Here is a 21,274-nt window from a genome sequence, read left to right as displayed (position 1 = left end):
AAACTCTGTGAGTCTGAGGCCAGCCTGGTCTACAAAATGAGTCCAGGACAGCCAAAGCTACACAGACAAACTGTCTTAAAAACAAACAAAAACTTTAAAAATGGAGAGCTTTGTGTATGTGACTGCCTTCTAAGCCTTTCTACTAACATCAATTTGTCATTGGCTCCTGCAATTTTACCTCTGACCAATCTGTGTGGGCTGTTGACAATGCATGGCTACAAACAAATAATAAGTTGTAAAACAAATTTAATTGAGCATGATCTAAGAAAGCACACTGGACAGTGGAATCAATTTCAGAGGGCATATAATGTCCTTCAGAACACCCAGTATAGGTGTAGTGATAGAATAGGAACAGTATCCAAACTATTTTACATAGAAAACAAGATGTGGGGTTGGAGATATCATTAGGTAGGAAAAGGCTTGATGACATGCTCCAGGGCTATGATTCACTGAACAGATCTGAAAGAAAAAGAATGATTTTCAATATTTGTAATAAACAAATGACTGTTTTAACACACATACACACATTTCATGACTTGTTCATGTCTCTAAAGCTTTGAAACGTTCATGTGAAAATGTAAACAAGCTGTGTCTTGAGGATGGGCTCACTAGCAGTGTTTCCTCTGGACAGAGCTCTCTGTATTTTCTAGGCTGAACATAAAATATACTTGAAAATATAAAAATAAATATCCCAAACAACCTCAACTTCAAAAACTGTGAAATATACTGTAAGCAAAGCTAGAATGTGTATCTTTCCAGAAGGACATGGAGCGCATGTGCCTGTGGACACACAGTGGAGACGGACACTGTGGTGCAGGAGCATCTTCACCTGTGATGTCTCTTCCCAGTCACTTGATGGCACTGAGGATGTCTAAGGGGTTCCACAAGCTCACCTCTGGGTGTGTCTGTGAGGACATTTCCTGAGAGGATTAGCATGTGAGGTCTCTGACCTAATCCATAGTTTAGAACAAAAATGGCATTTTAACACTTGATAGATGTTGAACGATGGGAAATGTTTCTTTGGGGAGAGTCTCATTGGAGGAAGTAGATAACTGGGATGTTTCTTTGGGAGATAAATCTTGTCTTGGTTCCTTCCTATTTTAATGGGCTGTGCTTCAAACAGGCCATGACTTTAAAAGCTCTGTTCTACTGTATCCTTCCACCATGATGGAGGAAACCTCTGAAATCTTCAGATAAAATGAATCCTTACTCATTTCATTGTTTTACTCAGTTACAGCAGTAAGGATCTACTAACATGCCCTACATTCTCTGAATAAGAGTGAAGTAAGATGCTGGAGCTTTTGTGTGCTGGCCAGCCTGGCAGGAAAAGCATCACTGAAGTGAAGCTTAATTAAAGGTAGGCATCAGGTCTGTTATATTCACAGGGAGACCAGACCCTGACTGCAGCATTTCTCAGTCAGGACATGTGTAATCAAGAGAGGAGCAGGGAGATTGTATTATATGTTAGTCGATGCTGAAAGGATGGTGGAGAAATGGAGGAAATAAGAATCCTAGAAATGGAGAGTGACAACACAACTGTCAATAGATCAATACCTGATGCTATCTAAAGGCAGGTGTTAGGGTCTTGGCAGGGCTTGACATTGATGTCCCAGAGTTGTGAGGTTACAAGTGTACAGGGAAGGCATAAGGGCTTACCTAAGTCAAACAGGAAAGCAAGGCCAGGCCTTTAAATCTTGTTACAATAAGAGCGGGAATCACAGCACGTATAGCGCGTTTCCAAGCTTCCCTTGTTCAGTGTATTGTTGAAACAGAATCTCCAACACTTCTGGACACCATATTTAAGTGTATTATCTGAAGAAGAAAGACACGAAGCTAAACGTGAATATTTTGGATAGAATCTGTGGCTGTGCCAATGAGAATACTACACAATCCCATGTAGATTGTCAATCATTTGTTAGGTATTTTACACCAAAGTAGAACTCTAGTCACAAAGGTGAAATTTTAATGTACAAATCTTTTCACCCCTCATGTTACTCGCAGATAAATACTCGGCTATCCTAGAGAACATTCCAAGCTTCGTTTTATCTTAATTGCTTTATTTGTCTGAACTAACATAATTGGCAACCAATACCAAAATCAAAGAAGCCGATTTTCCTACGCATTCTCCCATACTCTCCATCTTTGCTCATGAATCTGAGGAAGGCAAGCATGATTATCCTGAAACCTCAAAGATCTCACATACTTGCAAAGACGGTCATTAAGGAACACTTGGTTATGTTATCAGTCTCACAGTAGGTTTCTGGTACATCACATTTCTTGGAAGGTCCAAAATGTGCACAATCGATACATGTCACAGCTGAAACTGCAAAACAGTGTATAAAAGGTTTATTCAGTGTCAGATTGAAGCATTGTGCTGTGACTCTGAAGAAGAAACAGATGCCCCTCAACTGAAGAATGGATGCAGAAATTGTGGTACATCTATACAATGGAGTATTACTCAGCAATGAAATATAAGGAAATCATGAAATTTGCAGGTGAATGGTGGGACCTGGAAAGGATCATCCTGAGTGAGTTGTCCCAGAAGCAAAAAGACACACACAGCATATACTCACTCATATAAACATACAACATAGGATAAACCCACTAAAATCTGTACATCTAAACAAACTAAGCAAAAGAGAGGACCCTAACTAAAATGCTCAATCCCCATCCTGAAAGGCAAAGAGGATGGACATCAGAAGAAGAAGAAAACAGGAAACAACCTAGGAACCTGCTACAGAGGGCCTCTGAAAGCCAGAAGAAGAAAACAGGAAACAACCTAGGAACCTGCCACAGAGGGACTCTGAAAGCCTCTGCCCTGCAGACTATCAAAGCAGATGCTGAGCCTGATTCTTTGTGTCTTTAAAAAATTTTTTTATGAACTCATAGTACATTAAAGACAGTAGAAATTGGTCCAGGATGTGAGTTGACTTCTTTTTTTCCAATGAGGAATGTTGTTTTTAGGTATTTATTTTTATTTACTTAAGTATTTATATCATTACTATGTATTATAATTATTTTCCACTTCCTTTCCTTTTTTCAAACCCTCCCATATAGCCATCCTTGCTTTGTTTCAAATTCATGTGGCCTTTTATTTTAGGAACTCTAGGTTTTTGAGTTATACTTAAAATCTTTCCCAAATTTGTAAAAGAACAATCCTACATTTTCTGTTATAATTTTATGGTTTACTGCTTTCTTAGTTTCAGTGGGGAATAAAATATAAATGACATTCAACTTCAAATACATTTAAAAAGTGGAAATATTACATATAAAGAACCAAAGAAGCTGAAAAGAAGCAAAACAAGTAATCCAATTAAAAAAATGGAGAACAGAGCTAAACAGAGAACTCTCTGTAGAGGAATATCAAATGGCAGAGAAACACTTAAAGAAATGCTCAACGTCATTAGCCATAAGAGAAATGCAAATCAAAACGACCCTGAGATTTCACCTTACACCCATCAGAATGGCCAAGATGAAAAACTCAAGTGACAAAACATGCTGGAGAGGTTATGGAGAAAGGGGAACCCTCCTCCACTGCTGGTGGGAATGTAAACTTGTACAACCACTCTGGAAATCAATCTGGCGCTTTCTCAGACAACTAGGAATAGTGCTTCCTCAAGATCCAGCCATATCACTCCTAGGCATATATCCAAAAGGGGCTCAAGAACACAATAAGGACATTTGTTCAACCATGTTTGTAGCAGCTTTATTTGTAATAGCCAGAAGTGGGAAACATGCCCCTCAACTGAGGAATGGATACAGAAATTGTGGTACATCTACACAATGGAGTATTACTCAGCAATGAAAAATAAGGAAATCATGAAATTTGCAGGTAAATGGTGGGAACTCAAAAAGGATCATCCTGAGTGAGCTGTCCCAGAAGCAGAAAGACACACACAGTGTATACTCATTCATATAGATATATAATATAGGATAAACCTACTAAAACCTATACATCTAAAGAAACTCATCAAGAGAGAGGACCCTGACTAAAATGCTCAATCCCCATCCCAAAAGGCAAAGAGGATGGACATCAGAAGGAGAAGAAAATGGGAAACAACCTAGGAACCTCCCACATAAGGCCTCTGAGAGGCTCTACCTTGCATTATCAAAGCAGATGCTGAGACTTATGGGCAACTGTTGGACAATGTGCAGGGAATTTTATGTAAGAAGTGGGAAATAGTAAGATCTGGAGAGGAAAGGAACCCCACAAGGAGAGCAACAGAACCAGAAAATTGAACACAGTGCTCTTCCCAGAGACTCACACTCCAACAAAGTACCATGCATGGAGATAACCTAGAACCCCTGTACAGATGTAGCCCATGGCAGTTCAGTGTCCAGGTGGGTTCCATAGTAATGGGAACAGGGACTGTCTCTGATATGAACTGATTGGTCTGCTCTTTGATCACCTCCCCCTGAGGGGAGAGCAGCCTTACCAGGCCACAGAAGATGACAATGCAGCCATTCCTGATGTGATCTGATAGACTAAGATCAGAAGAAAGGAGAGGAGGACCTCCCCTATCAGTGGACTTGGGGAGAGGCATACGTGAAGAAGGGGGAGGGAGGATGGGACAGGGAAGGAAGGAGCTAGGGCCTTATGGGGGGATACAAAGTGAATAAACTGTAATTAATAAAATAAATACATTTAATTATTAAAAAAAGACCTATGCTACTACCACCTGGCTGGTTGAATTTCTAAGCAAAAAATAAACTATTGCCCTACAAAAAAAAGTAGAAATTTTGGAAATTATACCTTCATTTAGTGATGAGGGAGAGCTATGTCAAGTCTGACTTTTCTTTCATTTTAGAACTTGAGCTTTTATTCAAATATTTTAACATTATTTTTAATAGTAATAATATTTACATGATGATGATTAAGCAACCATGATTTTTCTTTCTATCATCATCAGAATCATCATTATTGATACATGTTTTAGAGTGGTGACTGAGACAAGCATTGAGCACAGTGTTCTCAACTTAGTCTTGAATATTACAATCCAGATACAATTTAAGAATGAAGCTCTAATTATACTGTTCCTCTTATACCTGGAGAAGGGATTAACGATATTTAAAATAGTTCAATATATAAGAATTAAGAGATACAATTTGAAAGTAAAAATTATTTCTGGAGATATTATTTATAGTCTACAAGGTCATGGACTTTAGAGCTATGAAACCTGGAAATGTATAATGTTTAAATGTGAAGACTCAGTCAAACTCAGCATTTTCTGTCACCGTCCCTGTTCCTGCCCCTGAAATTTGAAAATATTAAGGCTAATGTCTAAGGAATAGAGTGGACAAAAATAAACCAGTTATGGTTCCTTACATATATAAACTTATCTAATCATTAAATATCCTTTTAATGTGATAGAACTTTGTCTCCTCTTTTGCAGGCAATAAAAAAGAAACTGATTTAGGCAAGGCTTTATGGTAAGATTTTAAATAAAAACTTAATTCTGGTTGCAACCTCTCTGCTCTTAATCATAGTGCTCCAATACTGAGTGTTTATAAATCTGTGCATGTGTGTGGAGCGTAAACTTATTGATAAAGGAGATTTCCATTGATTACAAACTCAACTCGGCAGGCACTCTTTTATCACCTGCCACAGGGTAGGTCCTTTGTGTTTATTTGCAGTATGTACTTATTTCCCAACAGACACATCATGATTTTGAGACTTAGTTTAGTCAACTGTCTTGAATGATAAACATGTGCTTCTTGTCTTTCCATAAGGTTTTTTTTTTTTTTTTTTTTTCATTTTTCTAGGACTGGTTGAATTCACTTAATATAATGAACTTCGGTACATGCATTTCCCAGCAAACAATACTCTCACTTCTTTATGACTGAAAAAAATCTATATTGCATACACACACACACACACACACACACACACTCACTCACTCACACAGTCTTAACCATTCCCCCATTATTGGACATCTAGATTGGTTCCTTGACATGACTATTGTGATTAGCACTGAAGTAAACAATGACTCGGGACCACACTGAGTTGGAGTCCATTGAGTAAATATCGAGAAATGATAGAAAGCTGAATGTTATGGAAGGAATATTTTTAGTTTTTTTTTTTTTAAGAAATTTCCATACCAGCTTCCACAGTGGATGGATTAGTTTACATTACCACCACTAGTGCATAATAGTTTGATTTTGTCCCCATCCTTGATGTATTTGTTTTGTTGTTGCTGCTGTTTTGAGAGAGGGTCCTGACTGTCCTGGACCTTGATAAGTGGACCAGGCTAGCCAAGAACTCACAGAGATCTGCCCGAGTCTGTTCCTTGAAGGCTGGGATTAAAGCTGTGCACCTCCATGCCCAGGCATACGTCTTAAGTACCTAAATGCCAAATTAGGATGTCAAAGGAAGCAAATATGAGGCGTGAGGGTTTGGAAAGGGTGGAATCCTCTCACAAAGTGATCTACTGATAATATTCCGTATGCTTTTCAGATCTGAGAGAGGTCTTTCCCTGCTGTTCTCACGTGAGTCATAATGATATTTCATCATAAGTTCAGTCAACAACTGCCTTCTACTGACAATGTGGCCAGCCACCCGCTCCACCGCACTGTCTTCCTGGTTCTGGAGAGAAGCATTGCTTTCAGCCTACTCTGCCCCATCATGTAAGTAGTTCATTCAACACAAACTGATGTGATGTTTATTACAACCAGATATGTCCCACCGAAAGCCCCCATGTGCTTATATTTCCTAAGTGGTGTATAAGAGCATTTTTGTTGAAAGTGGCACCTGCGGAGTTTCATGTCAGGTGAGTAAATACTAATTTCTTCCATGTTGGAACAGAAACAACTTTCTTTCTGAGGCAAGTGTGAACAGTAGCCATCATCACACTCAATAATACCTAAGGTAAAGTACACAATAGTCCAAAGATGCCATTGCTGAAAAGCCTTTAGGAGAGGCAGTCAGTCATTTTCATTTCCAGCCTGCCTTGCTGACTTGTTCTGTATTTTCTGTCAGTCCTCTAGTTTTGTCTCATCCCAAACTTTGTCAAGACTGGCTTTCAAGGGAGGTGTGCATTCAGTGGTGCAAGACAAAAGCTCAGAAGAGAGATCTGCCTGAGGAGTGAAGCAGGGTATTTTCAGCTATAAACTCTAATTTGGGACTTGGGATTGGAGGGGAATCTGTCTGACCAGAATTAAAGCTTTGAAGAGCTTCAGTATGATTAGGCAAATAAAGATTTCTGTCGTATTTATGGAGAAGAAGTAGCCAGAAAAATGAAGGGGAAGGAGTGTTGTGTTAAATACAGCATAACAGTTTTAAGAAAAAAGGGAAATAAAATGGAAACAGATGAATAATAAAAATCAAGAACTGAAGGTCTGAAAATTCCTGTCCTGTTTCTCTGCTATTACTATTTTTTCTTTTTTTGTGTGTATATACATACATACGTACATAAATTCATTCATATGTGTGTGTGTGTATATGCAGTGCTATACTGAGACTCCTTATAGAAGGCTATTAATTCATTAGTTTGGACTATTCAGTAAGGCTCACATCAGTCACATGTGACAGTGGCGTACTTGAAATATGGTAGGGACAACTGGGAAATGCTCAGCTAACTTAATTTAAATTTGGGAGCCATATGTGACTAGAACATAATGGTTTTAGATTATTCACTCCAAAGAACAGTCAGGTTTTCTTTCTGTTAAATTTCTTTTGTTTCAACGTTTAAATATTTTTATTTCAGTTGTATTTCTTTTCATTTAGTTTGATATGTGGGCATGTTTATTAAATACCTTAGAAAATCAGTGGGAACAGTGCAGTCTATCTAGATTCGAAGTCTCAGGAATTTTATGTGAGAATGAATTGGATACATCTGATATTCACTCAGGGACTGATTTTATCCTTTATGTTGTTAATTTTTAAAATTTTTATTATATTTTTATTAATTACAACTTATTCACTTTGTATCCCAGCTGTAGCCCCCACCCCTGTCCCTTTCCAACTCCACCCTTCCTCCCTCTTCTTCTCCTATGCCCCTCTTATGATAGGGGAGGTCCTCCTTCCTTTCAATCTAACCCTAGCATATTAGCTCTCCTCAGGACTGGCTTCTATGTCTTCCTCTGTGGACTGATTATGCAGCTCCCCCCCTCAGGTGGAGGTGATCAAAGAGCCAGCCCATCAGTTCATGTCAGAGATGTCCCTGTTCCTATTATTGGGGAACCCTCTTGAATAATGATCTGCCATGGGCTACTTCTGTGCAGGAGTTCTAGGTTATCTCCCTGCATGGTCCTTGTTTGGAGTATCAGTCTCAGAAAAGAACTCCATGCTCATATTTTTTGGTTCTGTTGCTTTCCTTGTGGAGCTCCTGTTCCCTCCAGATTTTTCTATCTATGTTCCAAATACAAGAGCACCCACATTTAAAAAAGAAACATTAATAAATCTTAAATGACACATAGATTCCCACACATTAACAGTGGGAGACTTCAACACCCCATTCTCAATTAAGGACAGATCAACAAAACAGAAATTAAACAAAGAAACAAAGACTGACAGAGGTCATGAATCAAATGGACCTAGCAGACATCTACAGAAGATTTCACCCAATAACAAAAAAATTTACCTTCTTTTCAGCACTTCATGGAACTTTCTCGAAAAGAGACCATATAGTTGGACACAAAGCAAGAACATACAAGAAGATTGAAATAATTCCTTGTATCTTATGAGACCACCATGGACTAAAGCTGGAGCTCAACAACAACATAAATAGCAAAAAGCCTACACACACGGAAACTGAACAACTTTCTATTCAATGACAGCTGGGTCAGGGGAGAAAGAAAGAAAGAAAAGAAAAGAGAGAGAGAGAGAGAAAGAAAAAAGAGAAAGAAAGTTATCAAAGACTTCCTAGAATTCAATGAAAATGAAGGCAAAATATACCCAAACTTATGAAACACAATAAAAGCAGTGCTAGGAAGAAAATTCATAGCACTAAGTGTCTTCAAGAAGAAATTTGAGATATCTCATAAAATAAACATAAAGGCTAACCTGAAAGCCCTAGGAAAAAAAGAAGCAGACCTACCTGAGAGGATTAGATGGCTGGAAATAATCAAATGCAGGGCCGAAATCAATAAATTATAAACAAATAAAACAATTCAAATAATCAATGAAACCAAGAGCTGGTTCTTTGAGAAAATCAACAAGATAGACAATCCAGTTTTTTTAAAATTAGTATATTGCATGTGATCTCTCTAGTGCCCAGAGCCTCAGAATGTACTAAATCTTCAGGTTTGACTGGCAATACCTTAGTGAGACTGGACGGCAGAAGTTTAGAGAATAGCATGCCTGAGACCTCCATCCACTCCCCTTGTGGAAACTTACCCTCCACTGGGCAGAGAAAAGATAAAGTCAAGATGAGCAGTGTGCCAGTTTTTGTCACTGGATTCATGATGGATTGTAAAGGTGGTTTGCGATATAGTAAAGGATGGTCATTTGCTCCCTATATAAAGCTGGAGAACAGGAAGAAATCTCATGGGCACAGAAGGAAATGGCCTTTTCTCTTTACTTTGAAGAAACCAGATGTATGATAATGTGGGAAATACTGCCCAGATACCTAGCTACAGCTGAGTTAGCTAGTTTCCGTCCCTTATCTCAGCTTCTGTGTGTGCAAGTGTTTGTGATACAGTTTTCTGGTGCCCCAGAAACTTCTCTCTCTATGCAAAGTGGGAAATTTCTGCACATCCTTGGATTCAGAAATGAGAAATGTGACTGAACTGAAAGGCCTCCAGAGAGTGAACATGTAGCATGAAGGCTGTTTAGTTTATTCTAATGCTGGAATATTTCCCTAGATTAAGTCATAGGAAATGAGAAATTGTGAGCCTAATCATCTCTATGCAGCTCTCCAGGACTCTGTCTTCCAACACCCCCATCTTCTCTCCCCAGCACTTTACCCCTCATCATGCTAGAAGTCTGGGATATCTGGAGGCTCCCAGCAACTGGTGCAGGGCAAAGGAAGAAGTGAGGATGCTTTTCCAGAGACATTTCCACTAAGGTTCTTCCTGGGATCTGAGAAGTTTATGGGTATTTCCTGTCCTGGCCTCTCTGGGATTAAAGCTGAGATCCTGTCTCCATCACAGTCAGCCTTGTCTCACATAGTGCCCCTGCTGTGTGCTGTAGGGAAATGAAAGAGCCTGGTCCCAACATCACTCTGAGCCATTCAGCTCCATTTTAGAACAAACTTCCAGAAGACAATTTTATTCCTCTTAATGTTGTTGCCACCCCAAATTCTCAGGGAGATGTACTCCCTGATGACTCTGCCATCTCTGGTGGGGTGCACTCTCCCCTCCCCAATTTACTTGTTACCAGATCATTTTACCTTATTTTCCAGGCGACCTTCTCTTTGTGTAACTCCATTGTCTGGACTTTTTTTATTTTTTATTTTTATTTTTATTTTTTTATTTTTTATTTTTTTCAATGCAGTTTATTCAGGAACCTTGAACAATCCTCGGACCCTGGGGAAAGCCAGCCCACAGCTTAAATAGCCTCTGGGTAGCCAACCCAGGCGTGCCACGTGGGCAATGCAGATAGTTCCACATACATGGAAGCAAGCCAGATCCTCGGCCTTAGCCAAATGTGGAATTGTTCGTGACAGAGAGCACTCACCATCGGGAAGGTTGAAGGCAGAATCCAGCTTCATCTTTAAGGTATAGCATTCTGCAGCTCTCTACAGTTCCCCCTTTTTGTTTTAGACGCATCAGGCAAGAGTAGAGGTCTGATCTCTGATATTAGAAATAAATTGGGACTTTGTACCGATGTTCATTTAGGTGTCATCCACCCAAAGAGCATCAGACCCGTCGGATACCTTTTTCTCAGAGTCGGGACCTGGGGCATCAACCCGCATGCAACCAGACATGCTCTTCTCTGGGTCCAAAGCGGCTGACCCTGAGTGTAGTGCTTAGCCTCGCATCCTGAGCATAACATTGTCTTTGCTGTTTGCTTGCTGGCCTCATCCTCTGCGGGGGATCAGGTGTATGGTATGTTCTAAGACCCCAGAAGATGGGTTTTCCTTTTCTTTCCCTACACTTTTTACATATTGGTTGGAAAAAACAATTTTGGGAAGTGTGTATAATAATTGTTATTTCTTCAAATGAAATAATAAGCCCAGAAAGGTGCAGTAATGTATCTAAGGTCACACAGCAGGTAACAATTTGCAAGGGTGTGCAGCCATAATTGTCTGCCACAAAGATATACATGAAATAAAAATTGTTATAAAGTATTTTTTCTAATTAGTGGTATTTTTATATAATTTCTCAACACTTGAAAGTCATATTAATTTAATTAAATTCTTGAAGTTGCACTAAATTAAACAAGAAATTCAATCTTATGTTGTTATGTTATATACTTTATGTTAGCTTCCTATTGCTTTGGGAAAAGTAACCTACAAACAATGGCTTATGATGACACAGAATGTTCTCTTAAAGTTCCGGAGGACAGACACCTATTAAAGATGTTAGTAGCAGGCTGGTTCCTCCTTTTCACTGAGAGAGAAGAGACATTTCATTGGTATTTTGTTCAACTTCCAATGGCTCCAGCATTCCTTAACTTGAGACCCATTTCTCCATCCTCGAGGTATATAATTTCAAAATCAGATTCCATCATTATGTCCCATTATTATTCTATAATCAAATAGCTCTCCCCCTTCTCTCCCTCACACTCTTGTCTCTCTATCTCTCTCAGTACCTGTAACCAAAACCAGAGCTTTGCATATAAAAGTGCTTTGCATTTTAGCCATGTCCTCATTTTTCTTCTCTTTTATCAGCTCACTTCTGATTGTATTTAAGGACTCAACCACACGAAATATAATAACTTTTCATCACAAGATCTTTAACTTAATCAGATACATAAACTCCTTTTGGGCATACACAGTAACATTCCCAGATAGCAGAGTTTGAGATGTAAAAATCTTCAGAGATTCTTACATGTGTCCTCGTTAGTGTTGCCAAGGAGACACAGTGTAGATCATCTGAATATCAATTGGGTTATTATCTTCATCATGTTAGTCTGCAAGCGTGTCTGCTGGGGTGTGTCTTGATTGTTAATTGTTGCAGGAGTTCCTCTAACTGTGAGTGACACCATCTTTACGTAGGTGGTCGTATGTTGGGTAAGGAAGCTAGCTAAGCATGAACCTCTGAGCAAACCAGAGCAACGCTGGGAGTGAGGCAGAAAGCAGTATTTTTCACCATGGAATTTCTCCAGATTCTTGCCTTGAGTTTCTTTTCTCAATAATTGGTCCTGATGTGAAAGTGTAAACCACATAAACTTTTTCCATACTTGCTTCTAGTCAGGATGTTTTTGCACAGCAAAGAAAGGAAAATAAAAGTTAATGCACCACAGGCTCTCAGAATCAAGACAGGGATACATCGCTGTGTGCCTTTCTTTTTGCCCACAAGCTACTCTCTGGTAAGATGTGTCTCTCTTTGCCTGGCCTTCTTGCATAGACACATCTGTATAGCCTCCTCATTTATGAAAAAGCAAATATCTGCTTCTGTAACAGCCTATCAAATTATTTAAAACCATATGAAGCTTAGAATCTTTTTTTCAAGGTCTGTAAAGAATTGAGTTGGTATTTTGATGGGAATTGCATTGAATCTGTAGATTGCTTTTGGCAGTATGGCCATTTTCACAATGTTAATCCTACAAATCCATGAGCTCGGGAGATCTTTCCATCTTCTGATATCTTCTTCGATTTCTTTCTTCCGAGACTTGAAGTTTTCTCAAACAGGTCTTTCACTTGCTTGGTTAGAGTCACACCAAGGTACGTTATGTTATTAGTGGCTATTGTGAAGGGTGTTGTTTCCCTAATTTCTTTCTCAGCCCTTTTATCTTTGGTATACAGGAGGGCTTCTAATTTTTTTGAGTTGATTTTGTATCCTGCCACTTTGCTGAAGGTGTTTATCAGCTGAAGGAGTTCTCTGGTTGAATTTTTGGGGTCACTCATGTATATTATCATATCATCTGCAAATAGTGACACTTTGACCTCTTCCTTTCTGATTTGTATCCCCTTGATCTTCTTTAGTTGATTTATTGCTCTGGCTAGGACTTCAAGTACTATGTTGAAGAGATATGGAGACAATGGGCACCCATGTCTTGTCCCTGATTTCAGTGGGATTGATTTAAGTTTCTCTCCATTGAGTTTGATGTTGGCTATAGGCTTGCTGTATATTGCCTTTATTATGTTCAGGTATGTGCCTTGTATCCCTGATCTCTCCAAGATTTTAAACATGAATGGGTGTTGGACTTTGTCAAACGCTTTTTCCGCATCTAAGGAGATGATCATATGGTTTTTCTCCTTCAGTTTGTTTATGTGGTGGATTACATTGATGGATTTCCGTATGTTGAACCAACTTTGCATGCCTGGGATGAAGCCTACTTGGTCATGGTGGATGATATCTTTGATATGTTCTTGGATTTGGTTTGCAAGTATTTTATTGAGTATTTTTGTGTCCATGTTCAACTCAATTCTTTACAGACCTTGAAAAAAAGATTCTCAGCTTCATATGGAGGAAAAAAAACCCCAAATCTCCAAACGATCCCGTTCAACAACAGATCATCTGGAGGTATCTTCTTCCCTGATCTCAAGCTGTACTACAGGGCAACAGTAATAAAAACTGCATGGTTTTGGCATAGAAACAGAAAGGAGGATCAATGGAACCACATAGAAGACCCAGAAATAAACCCACACACCTATGAATACTTGATTTTTGACAAAGAAGCCAAAACCATTCAATGGAAAAAAGACAGCATCTTCAACAAATGGTGCTGGACCAACTGGATGTCTACATGCAGAAAAATGAAAATAGATCCATATTTATCACCCTGCACAAAACTAAAGTCAAAGTGGATCAAGGACCTCAACATAAAACCAGATACCCTAAATCAATTGGAAAAAAAAGTGGGGAACAGCCTAGAACTCATTGGCACAGGAGACAACTTCCTGAACAGAACACCAACAGCACAGGCTCTAAGAGCAACAATCAATAAATGAGACCTCATGAAACTGAAAAGCTTCTGTAAAGCAAGATATACTCATATCCAGTATATATAAAGAACTAAAGAAGCAGAAAAGCAACAAACCAAGTAATCCCATTAGAAAATGGGGAACGGAGCTAAACAGAGAATTCTTGAAAGAGGAACATCGAATGGCAGAGAAACACTTAAAGAAATGCTCAACGTCATTAGCCATTAGGGAAATGCAAATCAAAACGACCCTGAGATTTCACCTTACACCCATCAGAATGGCGAAGATGAAAAACTCAAGTGATAACACATGCTGGAGAGGTTGTGGAAAAAGGGGAACCCTCTTCCATTGCTGGTGGGAATGTAAACTGGTACAACCACTTTGGAAGTCAATCTGGCGCTTTCTCAGGCAATTAGGAGTAGTGCTATCTGAAGACCCAGCTATACCACTCCTAGGTATATACCCAAAATTTGCTCAAGTACACAACAAGGACATTTGTTCAACCATGTTTGTAGCAGCTTTATTTATAATAGCCAGAACTTGGAAACAACCCAGATGTCCATCAACGGAGGAATGGATACAGAAATTGTGGTATTTTTACACAATGGAATATTACTCAGCAATCAAAAAGGAGGAAATCATGAAATTTGCAGGCAAATGGTGGGATCTAGAAAAGATCATTCTGAGTGAGGTATCCCAGAAGGAGAAAGACAAACATGGTATATATTCGCTTATATAGACCTACAAGATATGATAAACATAATGAAATCTACACACCTAAAGAAGATAATCAAGAAAGTGGACATGGGTGAGGATGATCAATCCTCATTTAGAAAGACAAATGGGATGTGTATTTAAGGTTTCACAGGAATCTACTGCAAAAGGCATTTGAAAGACTCTACCTAGCAGTGTTTCAAAGCAGATACTGAGACTCACAACCAAACCCACGGCAGAGTGCAGGGAATCATATGAAAAAAGGGGAGTTAGTATGATATGGAAAGGATAGAAGCTCTACTAGGACCAAATATATTCGGGCACAGGGTCTTTTCTGAGACTGACACTCAACCAAGCCCATCTATGGATATAACCTAGAGCTTCTGCTCAGATGTGGCCCATGGTAGCTCAGTAACCAAATAGTTTTCCAAAGTAAGGGGAACAAGGACTATTTCTAACAGGATCTCAAGGTCAGGCTCCTTGACTCCCCCCCCGCCAGGGGAGGAGCAGTCCTGTTAGGTCACAGAGGAGGACTCTACAGCCAGCCCTGAAGATACCTGATAAAACAGGGTCAAATGAAAGGGGAGGAGGTCCCCCCTATCAGTGGACTTGGAAAGCGGCAGGGAAGAGACCAGGGAGGGAGTGTGGGGTTGGGGAGGGAATGAGGAAGGGGGATACAGCAGGGACACAGAGTTAACAAAATGTAACTAAAAAAAAATTATTTAAAACCTTTATTCTTTGACATTTTCTCTCCCTCTGGTGACTTAGTTAAGTGTCTTTGTCACCTGGACTATTCTTAATCGCTTCCAAAGTTCTTTTTCTCTCTATGTAAAAATCTCATGTTCTCTCTAAAACATCCTTCCCAAAAACATCACTTCTTTTTTGAGTATTTGTATTTTTGATTTGAACTAAATCTGCAGAGATCTATATTGATGTCTATATCTATATGTATGTGTGTATGCATCTATCTTTCTCTCTGTCTGTCTCTATCTATTTATCTATCTATTTTTCTCTGTGTCTCTCTCTTTGTCTATCTATCTATCTATCTATCTATCTATCTATCTATCTATCTATGTATCTATCTATCTATCTATCTATGTATCTATCAATGTATCTATCTATCTATCTATCTATCTATCTATCTAACAGCCTGCTAAGCCCTGTTAATGTTGCTTGTATATTTATTACTTCAGAGCTCCTAAGTTATGCACAAGATACCTCAACAATATGACTGCCTACGCAAGACCTGTGCAATGGCAAAAACATTAGTCATACTTATATGGAAGTGAGAAATCTCATGGAGCTCCTGCTCCTAGATCAAGAACTACAGGCAACTAATGACTGCTGATAGAAGGACAATTAGTTTTTCCCAGGGATGAGCCTCTTAATTGGCCTCCTAATGGTAAATGGTCAGGCAAAGTTCTTCTTTTTGAAGAAATACTTCCCTGAAATTTTGTTTAATCTGAATATTTTCTAGTTCAAGTTCTGTAAGTCCTCAACTATTGTCTTAGTTTAGTGGAAAGCCTCACACTTAGCAAAGTGATCAATGACAGCTTACTGAACAATAGATTTGGAAAATTAGTTAATGAGTATAAGTATGAAGGACAGAGACATTTTTTCAGCCTTAGAGAGAATTTTAAATTAAGTAGAAATTTAAAATAAAGATGGTAGTGCACTTTGTGCAGTGACATTCCAGTAAATGTAGAATTAGGGTGAGCTCTCTCCTGGGAGTCCATGGGTAAATCAGGCAAGAATTCTGTGTTCTTGGAAATGTCCTATCTCTAATATGATCTTCTGATCTGTAATATTAGGTGATTAGTTCAAGTACAGATCACAAAAGGGGGACAGTGTACCTGCCACAGGGAGGTTCATGAGGAAACATTTGAGAATATTTGATCCATGTCTTTGTGCATATTGAGTAAGTCACTCTATTCTGTCCACTTAAAAAAATAATTCCAGGGCATTAGCCATGAGTCATACTGGGCAGACTGCTCAGACCCTGAATAATCATTTAGCCAATGTAGCTCATGCCTTAGTTGTACATAAAGAAATTAATGCTCAACTAAAAGGAAGCTTGATGGTGTTCAATCAGAGGATTGACCTCTTGCAGGAGCAAATTGATACCCTATGGCAAATCGCTCAACCTGGCTGTCAATGAAAGTATGCTGGACTTTGTGTCACTAGCATACAACATGAGAATTTTTCCTGCGCTGCAAATCTGTCTAAACAATTGTCGAGCTATATTTTAGGTAATTGGACTGGAGAATTCGATACTACGATGGAGCAGCTGAGAGCGGCCATTGTCACAGTAAATTCTACCGGAGTGGACGCAGGACTAGCCACAGGATTATCAACATGGATTGCTGCAGCCATGAATCATCTGAAGGAATGGGCGGGCATGGGAGTGTTAGCAGGCCTTCTGGTGTTGGTCTCCTTGGTTTGCCTGTGGTATATATGCAAGATTAGAGTCTCACAACAGTGTGATGCAGCCATGATCATTCAGGCCTTTACAGCCATTGAAGCAGGACATTCTCCCCAAGCATGGTTGGATACCATAAAAAGCTAAAATGATACGCTCAGGATGCGAGGCTAAGCACTGCACTCAGGGTCAGCCGCTTTGGACCCAGAGAAGAGCATGTCTGATTGCATGCGGGTTGATGCCACAGGTCCCGCCTCTGAGAAAAAGGTATCGGACTGGTCTGATGCTCTTTGGGTGGATGACACCTAAATGAACATCAGTACAAAGTCCCAATTTACTTCTAATATCAGAGATCAGACCTCTACTCTTGCCTGATGCGTCTAAAACAAAAAGGGGGAACTGTAGAGAGCTGCGGAATGCTATGCCTTAAAGATGGAGCTGGTTTCCGCCTTCCACCTTACAGATGGTGAGTGCTCTCTGTCACGAACAACTCCACATTTAGCTAAGGCCGAGGATCTGGCTTGCTTCCATGTATGTGGACCTATCTGCATTGCCCCCGTGGCATGCCTGGGTTGGCTACCCAGAGGCTATTTAAGCTGTGGGCTGGCTTTCCCCGGGGTCCGAGGATTGTTCAATGTTCCTGAATAAACTGCATTGAAAAAAAAATAATAATAATAATTCCTGGAAATGGATGAGCAGTTCATGATCAAACAAAATAGAATCATGTTTATTTTTAAAAAATGGCAAACAAGGAAATTATGAGAGTTGAATGCGAAGTTGTAAAAAGAGTTTATTGTTGTTTTTGTTGTTCATGGAAAACTTAATGGATGCCAAGAAAAGCACAGTGGCTGGATAAATTTCTTTTCCTGTAGATTCTTTGAAAGATATCTCTCCTCACTATAAGATATACCTCCTCACTATAAGTATCTCCATTTCTTTATTCTCCTACTTGGTCTTCAGCCTATTGATTTCTCTCCTGTCCCTCACTCCTCCACTGTAAGGTTTACTAGACTACCTAGCAACTTCATCCATGGAGAAACATAATAGTGCCTTCACATATGTCTAGATTTTCATGTGAGAGAACAGGACATTCACAAATAATAAAAGAATGATAAACTGGGTAAGCTCAAAATTAAGAACTGTATTTATCAATGGATAAAGAAAATGGGACACATTTACAAATGGAATAGTACTGAGCTATTAAAAACAAAGACATCATGGAATTTTCAGGCAAATGGTTGGAGCTAGAAAACATCAGCCTGAGTAAGGTAAGCCATCCCCAGAAAGACACATGGTATGTATTCACTTAGAAGTGGATATTAGCCATAAAGTATGGGACAATCCAAAGAAGCCAAGGAAGGCCCAAGGAAAGATGCTGAATCTTACTCAGAACAGGAAATAAAATAAACATCTGAAGTAGATGGAGGGAGGGAACTGGGTAGGAGAGGGGTGGGAATGCTAATAGGGATAGGGGTCAAGTGTGGGGAGGACTGGGAGAGAGAATATAAATTGGTGGTTGGTATTTCTGGGACAGGAGAGGCTCCCTGAAGTCTATAGAAATGACCCTAGCTGAGACTTCCAGCAACAGGGTTTATGGAGCCTGATGTGCCCACCTCCTGGAGCCAAGTGAGACTTCCAGGGGAGGAAAGGGGACTCCAATCCACACATAAAACCTTCAAACCAAAATTTCTCCTGTCTACAAGTAGGGCAGAGACAAGGATGGAGCAGAGAATGGCAGACCAAGACTGGTTCAACTTGAGACCCCATGGGAGAGAGCCAACCCCTGTCATGATTAATGATCTTCTGCTATGATTGCAGACAAGAACCTAGCATAACTGTCTTCTGAGAGGATTCATCTAGCAGCAGTTGAAAACAGATGCAGAGACCCACTGTCAAATTGTAGGCCAAGCTCAGGGAATTCTGTGGAAGAGTGAGAGGAAGGATAGAGGGAGCTAGAGGGCTCAAGCACACCATAAGAAAACCTTCAAAGAAAATTAACCTGGGCTCATGAGGTCCTCTAACCAAAGAGCATGCATGGGCTTGAACTAGACCTCTTATATGTATCAGATGTGCATCATGGTTAATCTATAAATTATCTAACAATGGAAGTAGGGGATATCTCTGAACCTGTTGCCTGCCACTGGGTCCAATCTCCCTAACTGGGCTGCCTTGTCAGGTCCTAGTGGGAGAGGAAGCCTTTAGTCCTGCTGCTTCTTCAGCAGCAAGTATGGGCTGATAATTCCTAGGGGCCTCTCCTCTGAGAAAAAGAAGAGGGGGAAATGGAAGGAGGTAGAGGGCTTTGATCAAGCTTCAAGGAGATTAAATCAGTAAATAAACAAAAAAGAACAGTCTTCATCATTAAAATAGAAAGCTTAAAAGGCAAGTCATATACTAGGACTATGGCAGTTAAACTGCTTTGAAAACTGACATTTGATAAGCTTCTTGAAAAAGTACAAGGAAAAATGTATTGCTTAAAGTCTCAGCTAAGAGCAATAAGACAAGAGAAGGAAATAAAAAAGATACAAGTAGAACAACAACATCCAAATATCCCTACTTGCTGATGACATAATTCTATATCTAATCCGCCTAAAAGATGACACTCCAAACTCATAAGGGAAAGTGGAAGTTACAAAACTAACACACAGATATCACTATTAAGGCGTTCTTTTATTGTCTTCATTCTAAAGAGAATTTGTTTTTTTTTTTTTTTTTTTTTTTTTTTTGTAGTGATAAACAATTGTGTGGCTGGAGCAATAGCACCACAGTTACGAGCACTGGTTGTTCTTCCAAAAGATGAGTGTTCAATTCCCAGCATCTTCATTGCAACATACAACCATATGGAACTCTAGTTCCAGAGTTTCTGAGACTATTTATGGCCTTCTTGCACGTCACGCATATATGGGTCACAGAAATTCTTCAGATAAAACTCCAGTACGCATAAAATTAAAGTAAAAAAGAACCCAAATGTGATGAGTTAACATAGTTTAACTATAGTTTAACATAGTTTAACCCCAATGTGATGAGTAACACATCCTTAACATAGTTTTCATTTTCATTTTCCTGTTGGCAAAAGATAGTACATTAGTTTCTTTTCAGTTGCTATAATAAAATTCCCTGACCAAAGCAACTCCAAGAAGGAAGAGTTCATTTGGGCTCACAGTCCCAAACTTCAGTTCGTTATGGCAGGGAGTTCATGGTGGGAAGAGAAGGACCCAGCTGGTCACACTGCATGTGAAGTCAAGAAGCAGGGAAGATGAATCCTCGAGTTCCTATGATTTAATCCAGGACCACAGCAAATAGTACATTGCTGCAACCAAAGACGATGGTACAATCATATTCCATTATCTGATGCTTAGTCTTTCACTCATCTGCTGAAAGACATTGTTGTTTTTAAGTTTGGGCAATTATCAATAAAGCTGCTGTGAAGAGCTAGGTGTGGGAAGCATAAATTATAAGTCCCCTTGCCAAAGAGCATAATTTCTGGGTAGTAAGGAAAGAATTAAAAGTGCCTTAGTTTTGCAAGGAATTACTAAATTATGTGCCACCATGATTATGCTGGATTTCATTTCTGCCAGCAGCAAATGAGAGCTTCTGTCTCTCCACATTTTTAAGGACACTTAGCATGATCAATATTCTAGACTGTTGTCATTCTAATATATACTAAAGTTATGTCATGTTATTAGTTTGATTTGTGTTTTACTTATGGAATATGATGTGACCATGTTTCGTATGCTCACTTGCCATTTCTGTGTGTCTGTGTGTGTTTGAATGTGTGTGTGTGTGTGTGTGTGTGTGTTGCTGAGGTGCAGGTAGAGCTGTGTGTTTCATTTAACGTCAGCTCTTTTTCCAGCTTTCCAAGTTACAAGCTTAGGTGATTGACCTTTCCTCTCCTTTTCATACTTGCATTAATGATATTAATTTATTAATGAAAATACTTCAATTGCATTCCACGAGTTTGGTAAGTTCTATTTTTATTCACTTCAAAACACTTTTGCACCTCTTTTGAAGTTCAACTTTGGTTGATGTGTTGTTGAAACACATTTAATCTCCATATATTTTGGGGTTTTAAGTTACTATTTTGATTTTGATTTCATTGTTGTCACATCAGAGCATAGTGTAGTTTTTTCATATATATTTTTTAACTTGGACAGTTCTGTTTTGTGATGTAAAA

This window comes from Meriones unguiculatus, chromosome 1, assembly GCF_030254825.1.
Source record: "Meriones unguiculatus strain TT.TT164.6M chromosome 1, Bangor_MerUng_6.1, whole genome shotgun sequence".
Taxonomy (NCBI): Eukaryota; Metazoa; Chordata; class Mammalia; order Rodentia; family Muridae; genus Meriones; species Meriones unguiculatus.
This window is presented reverse-complemented; position numbering follows the sequence as displayed.